Genomic DNA, 13,570 nt, shown 5'->3' on the forward strand with positions numbered 1-13,570 from the left:
AGCTCTCTGACATTTCCAGCTGATTAAGAATTTGGCTGGGCCGTGACCTTTGCGTAGCGTGAATGTGGCTGTCATTGCATTAGTGCCTCCATTATCATGCAGTCACATCTAATCTCACCTGGAGCTGCATGCTGCCCTGTTGGATGGGACCTCTCAGTGCATGTGTGGATCATTTGAATACACCAGAGAAGGAGACGGCACTGAGGGCGAGGCGTTCAGGTGAGGCCGAATCAAATCAATGTCATTAGAGGGAATGGATTCATTATTTCTGGCTGAATTACGCCCCAATCGCGCTTCTGTTTAATAAGCTAAATGATATGAGGGGGAAATAGGTGCTGATCCTGTAACATTTACCTCCTGCAGCTGGAGGAAGGGCTCAATTTCTGCAGTTAGGCTGGAGGATGTGAGTGACACTGAAAGGAAGAAGGTCACAGAATGAAAAGATTGAAGTGAAAGATAACAGAAAGCAACATCTGCAGTCTGTTGCTGTCTGGTTTTTGAATGCTTTACATTTAATGTTCAAAGGATAATTTTGCTTTTTAAAGCTACAAAGATTGTGTAGTTGCTGTGGTTTACATCCCACATAATCCAACTACAGAAGAAAAAGTTTTAGAAATTTATTTTAGATTTTGCTGTAGAATTTTAAAAAGTCAGTGGTGACATAAGGAAAGCTTAAAAAAAAGACCAACTCCCTTCCAGACTCTAAAACTGTCTGTTAGTTTTCTCATATTACTCACCCTCTAACCAGTTGATCACAGAAAGTTACATTTGAGTTCCTCATTTTGACAATTATGAACTTTAATGGATTTAATTTAATGAAATTCTTAGATCTCCAGACATATGTGCAGCTTTTTATCAAAAGAACTTGAGCAGTAATTAATTGTTCCTTTTAAGATCAGTTGTTTTTCCCAAAATGTGTGGCATACATCCTTATTTAGCCCAAATGAGTCAATATTCTGTGAATCCACTTTACTTTTCTTTGTATTTAGATTTGCCAGTGAGTCTATATCAGTTTTTTAAAAGCTCAAGCTCAGTCAGATTTATCAGAGTGTCTGAACATGGAGTCTTTGATTTAAATTTAATCAAATTTAAATGTGTGAATTGAAATGAACCTCTCTAAACCTCTACACCCTCTTCAGTCTCACGTTTCTTTTCTATCTTTAAAAGGCTGTTTTTTGATCATCATTGTATTTAGCTCCTTTCATCTTCTTCAGAAACTAAGCTCTCCATCCCTGGAGTGAGGCTGTGAGTCATGCTCTCCTTGCCCAGCCTTTGACTAGACAGTCAACACCATTTCTTTGCAGGTTCGCAGCTCTACCATGCTGTTTTTATTTTTGGGTGATAGATAGATGGAACCGAGCGCTGCGAGACGTTCAATACTTTTTCTGGTTGTCTTATGACCTAAAACTGCTTTAAACGTCATCACAACTTTATCCCTGTGCTGTCTGGCTTCTATGCAGGCTTTGCAACACTGACAAACATAATCTTTGTAAAGAAAAGTTCAAATAACTGCATGGGTACATAGAAACTGTGAGATGGTATGACAGCCCTGCGCCTATCTCTCATTGGCTACAGGCAGGATATAGAGTGTTTACATTGTCTGAGATCACCTACAAAGACATTTCACTACACAACAGTCTGGTCTTTTCCACCTTAAGAACCAGTGTACTGTACTGTCTGCAGAAATGTCTGCACACATCAGATCGCTGCCTTGGAGAAAGTCGAGGAGCTTCGTCATCCCCCGCTAGAATTCTCCCTTCGCATCGAAAGCAGTTTTCTTTTAAAAGATATTTTAAAATTTCTTGGGCTATTTGACAGCCAGAAAGCACTATAATGAAGTTGACACAAAGATGGTATAAATAGGTGTTAGGTAATTCCGTACGGCTTTGTTCATGGAGTTAAAATGAAAGGATACAGCGTGGGACTTCTCACCCGTCCTCCAGCTCTTTTGACTTGTTTTAATGACCCATTTCCTGGCTTTTATCTCAGTTTTCAGTGTCACCTTTCTGAAGAATCTCTCTTGCATCATTAACTCAAAATCATCTATGTTGTCAACAAACTTTCATCTGTCAAAGAACAACATGGGATGTCGTTTCCAGGGACTTTTCAGACCTGCCAAACATCGATTCTTACATCAGTTATTGAGATTCCTCCAGCAGCTCCAAGGACCAGATCTGTCCTAATGATCAGAGAGATGACTGAGATTTATGTCAGTCTGGGGCTAAGGAAGCGAAACATGCAAATACATTCCGGATAATGATGCCGGGCTCCTGAAGGCGAATCAGGAAAATAATGTACACTCATCGTCTAACTGAACTGTCTCCCACTGGGCCAATCAGAGCAATCTGCAGAATGCTGGAGCGGAGTGATGCTGTACATCGTTTCCGCGAGTTTCATCCATGTTTAATTAGCCGGTGGAGCCGTTACGGCATGCAGGAGGCTGAAATGATATGAGTAAAATGAGAGACAGCAGAAACACAAACACCCAGCTCAAACCGCAGCCCTGGTATTGATCATGTTCAGTGTTGACATTTCAGTTGGAAGATTCAGTGATTCCTCGTCACTTTTTCCTGAAAACACTCGCAGATAAATCTGCCTGCCGCAGAGAGAGCGCCGCTTCCTCTGCGAGCTCACTTTCATCTGCGCACCTTATTTTACTGAAAGTCGGAGGCGGCTGGCTCACAGAGGAGGAGGAGGAGGAGGAGGATGCAGAGCAGAGACAAAACCAAGAGGAAGCAGAGGAAGTAAAGCAAAAGCAAATCTCAGCAGCCAAAAAATAAATACATAAATAAATAAAAAATGAATAAATACAAATCCTGAACCCTGCATTTCAGGGTACATTTTTTTAAATATGTGGCATAAAATTTCATTGCAGCATGCTTCATTTGTGTTTGGAAAATATTCTAAGGGCATATGCACATAAAAAAAATAATCTGTTGTAAAATTATACTGTATTCTGGTCTGCATCAAGACACTGGTCTGCTTAGGTTTACTGCAATTCGTCAAGCTTTTGGAGCACCTAAGGTTTAGTACATGAAGATCCAGATGGACTTTACAGAGTTTTGCATCATTACATCCAACGTGATCCAATACTCTTTTTTTGTTTGTTTATTTCTGGTTTAGCTGCAATATTTCCCACCAAAACAGCAGTAAAAAAAATCAGTACTGCTCCAAAAACTGGCTGATTTTTCCAAGTTTTTGCTACATGAAAAGAAGAAAAATTAAGGAATAAAGTGAAACAATTTGCATTTGGTACAAGATTGCCACCATGTTTATGATTTTGTGAGGATATACTCTTTGTGTCACATTAATGCTGTAAACATCGATCCACTCATTCCTTTTAAATCAACTTAAAAGTGGTAAATTTGCACAGATGTTGGTTTGAAAAGGAAAACTCTTGATCCCTCTGCACATGGACACTCCCTAAAACCTCCAGGATACAAAGATACAAGAACGGATTCTTGTTCCCCATAAAGTGCCGACAAAGTATTGAAGTGCCATCATGTTTCAGTTCAAATAAAGCTCCTCAGCTGACTGCTTTCGCTGTGGAGTAGAAACTTTACTCTGTTACTCCTCAGGTTGACCAGAAGCTCATTTCCCCAACTTGTTTCTAAGATAACCACCTAAACGTAGAAGTTTGGATCATTTTTACCACAACAAACCCAATGCCCTGAACAAAATACCGATGTAGAGCAGGAAGAATTTCCCCAGTTTTTAGTAGGGAATCATGGCATCAGAGGTTACAGATGCATTACTCATATTATGAAATAGATTGTTTTTTAGGACCTTAATTTGGTGTGAATTAATATATAAAGCAACTGTAAAAACGTTCTTGGTCCAACTTTCAAAGGAAAGCAGGCATTTTACTTAGCACTCAGCTGTCCATGTAGCCAACAAATGATCAGCAGATGAAGACCTGGATTAACTCTGGAATCTTCCATCGCTGTTAATGACTGATTAGCTTCAGGCGCAAAAGTAACAGAAGACATTGTAGTTTCATTGTGCAGTATATTCTCTCATAAATCAAAACTTGTCCCCTCTGTAGGAGTCCCACCTGCTGCAAAAGTGATTCAAGCTGAGTGCAACTAAGATAAATATTTAAACATGAGGTCAGATTGGTCAGATCTCTTCTGACTATAAGAGGCTTTATGTGTTTTATTTATTTGTTTTTTTACAAGCTACAGCAAACACTTTGCTCTCTGCTCAAGAACTGCATAGTTTCTGTCTGATATGTGGAAAAGTTTTCTCTTTGTGGGTCCTGGAACAGCTCAGTGTCTCCCTGTGCTTGGAGGTCAGCTCTGTGACATTCTGCATGATGAACAGCTGTCAGGGAAGAAGGCAAAGGAAGCTGCTGGAAGCAGATGCTGATTGGTTATCGGTGAGGATCGGCTCAGCCGCTTGCTTCACTGTCACCTCCTTATCACCGCTGCCAACAAACTGTCAGTCCAGGTCAGGCCAGGTCTGACCTTTCAGCACCACTCCAGGTCCATCAAGTCATATATTTGTTTATTTTTCAATGTTTCTGGAATGCCGGATCATTTATCTTTATAAAAACAAAAAGTTAAACAATGTTTTGTTTTAATTCTGCTTCAAAATTATGCAGTATTTGGGTTTAAATTCAAATAAAGCACATTGAAATTTGAGACTGTAAAACATTTGGAAAAGTTAAAGTAGTATGACAGTTATCCCTAATTTCTCATCAGTTTTTTTTTTTTTTTTTTTTTTTTTTTTGCTTGCTTGTTTGGAAATGTTTTGGGAATCCCGCTGTGATCTTGGCACAAAAAAGTCAATTTCAACGGTTTTCATTTTCTCAGTTTTACTCCGTCATAAATCAGTTTACACCATCAGAAAAAGACAGAGTCATTCATGATTCAGGTCGCCTCTTGTTTGGACTTCTGTAAGCATAAGGATAACTGATGAGACAACCTGAACTCTGCTGTGAAAGGCAGGACGCCGTCTGTCAGCTCGACTCTGCGCGTCCGGCTGCTGAAAAGCCTCAGATTAATAATTCAGGCCGGTCTCAGTCTCATCAGGTCAGCAGGTCATTTCCTCCTGGGAGACGCTGGATGGTTATCAGCAGAGATGAGGTTACAGTTTGGGCTGAAAGAGGGGGGGAAACGCTCGCACAAAGAGGAGTCCGCTGTCCTTGTGGTGAAGGCAGAGCAGGCGTGAAGCTGTCGGGATAACAACAGGATCAGTATCAGTCAGACGTGGACGTCAACACGTCTGCCTAATGAGTCTGACATTGGAAGTCTGAGACAGTTAGATATGACACGCCTGACAGTCAAATGACCTGAAGACGCTCCACTCCTCTCTCTGATTGTTCTGCGAGTCGGTTGTTTGGAGCAACAAACTAAAATTAGACTGGAGTTACACTTTACTCACAATCGGCAGCAATTTTAGACTCTTTTTGATCACTTGGCTTTAAGCATGCTCTGAATTCAGACTCCAAACTTTAGACCCATTTCCAACTTTCAAAGAGAAACGGCATGAAAACCAATTTGGTGTTATTAGAAATGTTGCAGGAGCACGACTTCCTTCCTAATCCCTTGGGAGGCTTCCAATTTTCTTAATATCCAGCCACGTTCTAATGGGTCACAGAGGTCCTGGAGAGCTGAGTCAGCTCCTAATACATAACTGAAAATTAAAACAAAATAAAGTCGTCTAAAGGTAAGACACTTTGCAAGCTCTAATGAGAAAAGCATATTTTGCAAATAACCTTTTTTGGTATAAAACAGTCAGTCCTGTGTTCATCAAAACATATTCTAATAGAAAGAAAAAGACAAACTAAGGAAAGGTTATAATGAAATAAGATGAAATAATTTCTAGGCAAAATAGTTTACATGAATGACCTAGTTACTTTGTGGGGTGAAAAATGTACCCAGCAGGATGCCATCAACATGTTTTCTTATCCCTAAAATATAGTTTGCAATTTCCTTTGATGTAGAGTTATTGCTTTAGTCTCAGGTCTGAACCCTTAGTAATCCCTCCCCAGTGATAAGTTTGATTTTTGACTGCTTTAATTTATACCACACATCAAAAGAACAACAGATTTGAATTCCTATGAAGTTTCTTGTTTAAAATGATTTTTATGAACACGGTTTTTAACTCATAGTTTTCATGTCTTTTTATCTGGAGAACTTTGGCACAAGAGCTTCTTATGATACTTTGAACGATTTGTATTTGTTGAAGGAACTGTTCTACAGTGGACCAGTTCAATATTTCATCAACTAGCTTTAGCTAGCTTGAGTTTCAGAAACATATTGGTTTGACTGAAAACTTTGTGCTGCAACCTAATCAAGAAATTCAGGATCTAAAATTTCTCTCCATCTCATTTTAAAACGTTTATGTAAATCTTCCCTAAAATGACGGAAACCTGTTTTTTCTTCCATTTTGTCTGTTTTCAGCTGAACGTCCCCAAACATTAACATGACAGTGACTGATGCTCGTTAGCAGGATGTTCATTATTGGAGCACAAGAATGTGTTTTGCATCTGCTCCAAATAAATCACAGCTTGGCTCTATTCACTGCTGTGTTGTGATTCATATCATCTCCCATAATCATAACTCATTCTGTCACCATAATTAGTTAACTGTGTTTAATCACATGTAAAATTGATCCCGGGATAAGTAATGTTTCTGGAAATCTCCTCCCAACTGTGATTGCGCTGTCCGCTCATCTGTAACACTACCGCGCTAATGACTGCGCTCACGTTGTGGCCGTCTGGTTTAGCGACATCCTCATGTTTTGCTAAAACCAGGAGTCCAGGGCAGTTCTTGATCAATAATTCCTTTTGCCTGCTGCCATGAAGTTCCAAGGAAAAACACAGTGGAGGCTGGCAAGTCTCAGAAACATTCAGGCGTGTCGTTTCTGCAGGACAGATCCTCCCGAGACGGACACAGATTCCTTCAGGCTCTGTGTTTTTATTTTTGCCTCCCTTCTTGCTGCATGTTTTTTTTTTTTTTTTTTTTTTTTTTTGGTGTGTTTCGGTGTGAAATGCGACTCTAATTAATTAGTCCTGGAAGATCTTTATGAGTTTATGAAAACAGGATGTCCCCCTGAAGCATTGCAGGTTTTTGACTCTTTGCTTCACTGAATTTCACAGTTATTCAAGTTTGTAGTTTAGCTAGAAGTAGGTGAAATTTTTAGCAAGTATTTTATTTTATGCTTCAGTGACAATTTCATGGTTAAATTGTGTCTGAAGAAATTTTTAGCAATTAATCAGATGAGAAAGAAATTAAACTATCCCACCAATAACTAATTCGTAGTTATTCATCTTTTTCCATGAGACAGACTTTTTTTTATTGTTACATCTTAGTTAATCGTAAGTTGTGTGAATTAGCAAAGCGCGTCATATTTGCTCACCATGTTTATTTCCATCTGCATGATTCTGTGCTGAGTTATCTGTTCACATAATACATTTATTTAAACTGTATGTCAGTATTCCTTTGATATTCAGCTACATCTCAGAAAGAAATGCAGCTGAGTTTTAATTATTTTTATTTATTGGGTATAAATTTGCTCAACCTGGAGCTTGAAGCCGGATGAATACTGAGCCGGATTCTTCTACAGCTTTCTTTCAGTTGATAGGACAGTTCCTTTTTACCTTTGCAACATGCTAGGCTTCCTTAGATATTTTACATTTTAATCTGGAGAGACGCAAACAGAGAAAAGAAGCGATTAGAGAGTTTTATTTGACTTGAAAGTAGGTTTGTTTGGCACAAGACGTATACGCTGCGAATCACCACCAGCTTGAATACACAGTTTAGGGCGAAGGACCTAAATTTGACTACATTTCATTATCATTTTGACAGAACTGGCATGTAACTGGAAGGGAATGCATCTGAATAATTTGGGCATTTTGTAAAAGTGGACATGAATTGGACTTGTTTTGCTCTGAAGTGCTGAAGCGCTGCATTAAGAATAAATTCAACTGAATTTAGAGTTGGAATAATGTGTGGCTAAAGGTTTCCATTAAGTTTGAATTTTGGACATAATATAATCTTCTGGGAGTTTTCTAAACAAGGTGCAGCTTCAGTGATCAGTTCAGAAGGATATGAAGACATGTATGAGAGTTTCCGCTCCAGAGTCACACAGTTATGTGGATCTGCGTAAAATTTGGATCCAAATTAAATTGGAGGCCATGATAATAAATAATTATAATAGCACATACCATTCACCATCATTTAAAATTACGTAGGTGCAAATTTTGTTGACCTGTGGGAGGCCTCAAGGCTGTGTACTTAAATCACAGTACATAGTCATGTACTGTTGCATGATGGTTAAAAAAAATAGAAAAATCTCAACATTTCAAATCTAATTTCCCCTCCTCTTCTCCGTCAGCCAAGATCTGGTGTAGATAAAAGAAAACTAGATGCTGACCCTTTCTGCCACAGGAAATGTCCTAACTTTTGTCCTGGCAATCTTTCAAGGCAAATTAAATCTTATTTTTATTTGCTCTCGGTTCAAGTTACTCAACTAAACAACAGCAATGATCATTTCAAAGTTAAAGGTTCTAATAAAGGCCCTTGGAGCTTTAACTAAAAAAAAAAATAATAAAGCAGGAGTTTAGCTCATACGGTAAAATCATCAGAAGAGTCAAGCATATAATGTTTTGGTGTCTGTTTACTCCATGCAGAGCAGACACACACCAAAAGAAAGAGTTATTTTTCTTCTGACTTCATGCTGGTATTTCCCCATCAGTAGGAAGTCGGCAGCAGCCACCAACCTGGATGATTATTTATTTACTGCATACATTATGGATAAAGACCAGAGTCAATATGGAGCATAAATATTGTCCTGGATTGTGGGAGTAATCCGAAACTACTTCTTTAACAGCTGTGGCTTTTCCACTTATCTTCTTTTACAGGTTCAGCAGAGAAGAGAAAATAAATTATTTGTCTAAAAAAAAGGAGACTTTATTGTAAATTTTCCTCAGAGTTCTGTGAAATATGTAGCCATGGGACTTCCACCGGCTCCCAGGGGTACGGACTTGTGTTTGTGACAAGGAAAATTACATGCATGGGTGTGGGGTGTGTTTACAGGCCACAGAGTGTTAAATGAAGTTTTATTTATGGATGACAGCAGAAGCTGGGAAGTGAATCCTATCCTCACGGTCATTGAATAAGCGATCTGAACTGTCCCTCCACAGTGATCGGGCTGTTGGGTCCGGTCCTGTTGTGGGCAAACCAACTCTTTTTGAACCAGTGAGTTGGGCTGGACAGACACCTCCACCTGTCACCACCATCCGATGTCATCCCCACCCCCTGATGGAGGCGAGGAAGATGAATGGGTCGAGTTGCCAGGTGAGCCCCTGTGCAGGTTCAGATCCATTCATTCACGCCAGCAGACTCTTTGTTCAAAGTTCATTTAAATGCTAATTTGGCCTTAGGAAACTGAACCCTGCTGGCTTCTTAACTGAGGAGCTTTGGTCTCAGTCATATCCATCAGTCACCGTTTGAAGCTCGGTGCAAAAATATTCCCTCTGATTACATGAATTTTATCCTGATTACACTACCTGTAGAGGCAGACCTTCTGTCTTCCTGCAGACTTAAACAACATTCACAAAGAGACGTTCAGTGGAAGGCTGGATGTTTCTAAAACCTATGAGCTGTTTGTGCTAAATATGCTGCGATCAGTGATTAGAGCTGATCAGCAATCAGTGAGAATCTGCCTCATTTAACGGTGAAGACGACTTTAAGACGTGACGGAAACTTTCTACTTGATTTACAAATCTTAATACTTCCAACCTCTGTTCTGACCGAATCCATGTTTCCATTAACAGACTTCAAAAATTGTACAAATGTCTGTATGCAAATTTTTGATTCATGCTTACAATTTGAACTAGTAGAAAATTATATTTAACTGCAATCGGGTTAAATGTACACACCAAACAGATTTCCCCCTCCTCCTACATTCTTATCCCTTGGTTCACAAAACAAGATTTTAACTTTCAAAACCCAAGAGGCTGTAAACATGCCAATAAAAATATAATAGAAATAACAGGTTTGGCCTTAATGTATAGTGACAAGGCAAATACAGAACATAATTTGGTGCTCAACTCTTTGTAAAATGGAATCATTGAGATTTTTGTGAACATCTCCCTCAAAAAGATATGCTTGTTTTTTTTTGTTGTACAGGATAAATGTCACATTAAACCTGGAAATATTTCTGATTTATGTCACAAAGCCCGGCATTTTAACAGGCGTGTGCAGACATTGGCGCTATCAGATTGCCGTGGGAGGAAGCTTCAGAGGATGTTTACCTTTCGTTGTCCTCCTTCTGAGGAAACCTTTCCAATTCTTGAATTCCTTCTGGATCCATTCTCTCTGCCTCTTTGTCCTCAAAGTTTTCTGGTGAACTTATCAAAGCATTTCCTCCGTCAATCTCCTCCCACTCCTCTGGCTGTCCCTTCGATCCTCCACATCCCATCACCAAGTTCTCCCACCTGTCCGTCATCCAGCGCTGCACCGTCCGTCTCATCACGGTCTGGAAGAAAAGAGAGTGGAATCATAAACACAAACCACCATCTACCGACCCCAGATTCCCTGGAAACCCAATCAACTCATCTGGCAGAAAGGATTTTGCCCTTTTCTCAGTCTCAGTTCAACCCATGCCTTACTCTTCATGGGAATCGGCCACGCTGGAATAAAGTCAGAGATTCCATCACTGAGTCTTCGTTTAGATTGAAGGAGCTGCCTCAATTATTTATTCTCCAGCTGAATCAGAACAGAAAATGCATTCAAAGCTGTGGCCATGAAGATTATATCAGATGGGTTTTGTGCAACTTCCTGAAAAGCTCATTTCGTGCCAAAAAACTTGGCAAAAACAAAAAAATTGACTATTAAACAGTGTAGTTCTGCCACCGGTTGTGATCAGTGTTACTTTAAATTCACTATTCCTGTGACTGAGCATCTGTGGGTGAACTTCTGAAGTTCCCCCAGCTTCCTCTTTCACCAGCATCATAAACCGGAGCATTAAGCTGCAGTCTTATTATTTCCCCCCCATTCTGGCCAACATTAAAATATTTAAGAACACCTTCAGCAGTAGTTTTCCTGTCCTTGACCAGAACATGCGCGCCCAGCCCCTCCGGCTGTGCTGGATTATTAATGGAACAGCAAAAAGAATTCCAAGGACTTGCTGAGGAAAATCTCCAGCAGCTCCGCGCAGCTTCAGTCAAACACTTTGAGCTGAGGTGTCTGAGCTGCAGAGCCGCTCGGAAAGAGGAATGATTTATGTTTGGATGTCCTGTGAAATGAACACCTCCTTCAGTGAAATAACAGACTCAGAACCCCACCTCAGGGCTAGAATGATCTCACCGCACTTTAACAGCACACAGATGGGACATCTTTATTATTCTACTCCTCTGTAAATCCACAGTTTTCCAAGTCTGGATAAAAACAACAACCACCTATCATGGAAACTTTAAAGGGGAAACTGATGGTTTTCTTTTTCTTCTTTTTTTTCCATCTTATATAAGGTCATAGTGCTGGATGCTCATGATAAATTGGACAGGAGCTGGAAATAACATGATGTACAAGTGAAATTATCCTCTGCACGAGGAAAGCTCCGGCTTTCGGCTGATGTGAATACAAATCCATGGAGCTGTTGAACACATCAGAGGAGTCACGCAGAAAAAGATGTTTGACTAAATAACCAAAACACAGTTGTGTCTCAAAGAGCACTGCAGAGATATACGCAAGGAGAGCGCTGTATTTCAGGGCATTACCGGAAAGCTGAGTGGAAGGAAGAAGTGTGGCGGAAAGAGGTGCATGACCAACAGGGATATTCAGAACCTTGAGCGGAAAACAAAGCAAAACCTCAGAAGGAGTTGACTGTGAGCGGAGTCATTTCTTATTGAACCACCACACTGAGAATGTGATCCAAAAGTCTTACATTTGTTGTGTTAAGTTATTTCAGAACCAGCATCAGTATAACATCTACCTGAGCGAAAGTGAACACATAAACTGCTGTTCAATTATCCAAAGTCCTCTTCTCGGATGGAAGTAAAGAAAAACATGTATTCTGCATTTTATTTTGTCTTAGTGTCTGGGAGAAGAATGAGGAGGGACAGAAAACAAGATGGTCCTGCTTCAGGCTGAAACATCCAGTCAGTAAAGGGTTTATGAGCCGTGTCATCTGCTGCTGGTCCAACATGTTTTATCAAGTCCGAGATCAAAGCAGATGTATTGGACATTTTTAATTACTTTACACTTTCAGACAAGATAATTCACTATGTTTTGGACACCTTCATCACAGATTATTTGTTTTGCTTTTGTTTCTTATCCTGCAGGAATCTAAGAACTTCCCTGTTGCTCCCTGCCGATGTTTGACTCTAAATCAGGAACTCCTTTTCTTGATTTCCCAGAAAACAAGCAGGGTACCATGTAATGCGTAGCTACTCCGATAGCTCCTAAACAAACCCACTACCGCCACCTGCTCTGTGCCCACAGTCTCTCCTCTCATGCTTTGGGCCAGTTACTTGTCCTGAATGTGGAGAGCCTCTAAAGAGAGTTCTGCCCCCAAGGCAGCACTCAAAAATGCAAGGGGAGCACACCACTGGAAAACCAAGCTCAAATGGTTTCTGTGGGGTTTTTTTCCCCACTTATATAAATAATGTGAGATGTATTCTGGCTGAAGGAGTACTTCTTCCTTTCAGGTTAAAATCTGAGACCAACAGAGCAGCAGGGATTCTTTTTCTACATCTCTGACCTGCTTTTTGTCTCCAAGTTTAAGGCTTTAGTGGCTTAGGGTTTTTGTTGCAGGCAGATCTTATGGTTTGTTAAAAGGTTTTTACTGTCTTTGAAGTCCACAGGCGACTTGAGCGGCAGAGAATATGATATGAAAAACATCAGACTTGTGTTTTAGGTGGAAAAACTATAAAAGATTCACTGATTAGGATGAAGAAATTAAACACGCCCACCCTCTACACCCACCTTAAAATCCGTCCACATGTTACACTCACATCGAAATTTTGAATAATGGCATCAAGTTTTCAGTCTTAATGCAGGAAAGGAAATTACAAAACAATTCCAAAATTTAACGATTACTTAATAACGGTTAATTATTACATCGTTAACTTGATTAGAGAGATTTATTCAACTTATTTTGCATCAAGAGTTATCGAATAAAGAATGATTTAAAACGGGATTTGGTAACAGTAACCAGGGTTTCCCAAATACTGAATCATTCCACCAATACATTTGTAACTGCAGGCAAGTTTCAGACTGACTTTAGAAATTTGTTCAGCGTCTCGCTGGATTACAGCGGCTTCTTCTGCAGAGGGCAGCCAAGATTACCGAACACTTAAACTAAAAAACAATTAGACATTACTGAAAGAAAAGGTAACTGACTAAAAGTCACCTGGAGCAAAAGGGAGGAACGAGGAAAGGACACAGCGTGACTAGATAGATGTCCCGTAGCTGTGCACCACGCAGCTGTGTGATGCACTTCAGCGTCTCTTCAGGCTGGAGAGGAGCTGGAGGAAGCTTAGTTCAGACCAAAAATTGTTTGCTGTACTAATCAGTTAATCTCTACCGCTGCTCAACACACGCACTCAGCTTCCACATCA

At 40.0% G+C, this 13,570-nt stretch overlaps 1 long non-coding RNA gene across 2 annotated transcripts in view; it reads right to left on the reverse strand.

The window, feature by feature from the left end:
• Nucleotides 1–4,799: 4,799 nt before the first annotated feature.
• LOC106910252 (uncharacterized) overlaps nucleotides 4,800–13,570 on the reverse strand; it is a 49,545-nt gene continuing 40,774 nt past the window's right edge. For both annotated transcript variants that reach the window (XR_015762000.1, XR_015762001.1), the window contains 2 exons: nucleotides 10,265–10,488; nucleotides 4,800–5,174 (listed from right to left, as the gene is read on the reverse strand). This is a non-coding gene — a long non-coding RNA (uncharacterized LOC106910252). The remainder of the gene's footprint in view (nucleotides 5,175–10,264; nucleotides 10,489–13,570) is intronic.

This window comes from Poecilia mexicana, unplaced genomic scaffold (genome assembly GCF_051168715.1).
Source record: "Poecilia mexicana isolate PSO_F unplaced genomic scaffold, ASM5116871v1 scaffold_22, whole genome shotgun sequence".
Taxonomy (NCBI): Eukaryota; Metazoa; Chordata; class Actinopteri; order Cyprinodontiformes; family Poeciliidae; genus Poecilia; species Poecilia mexicana.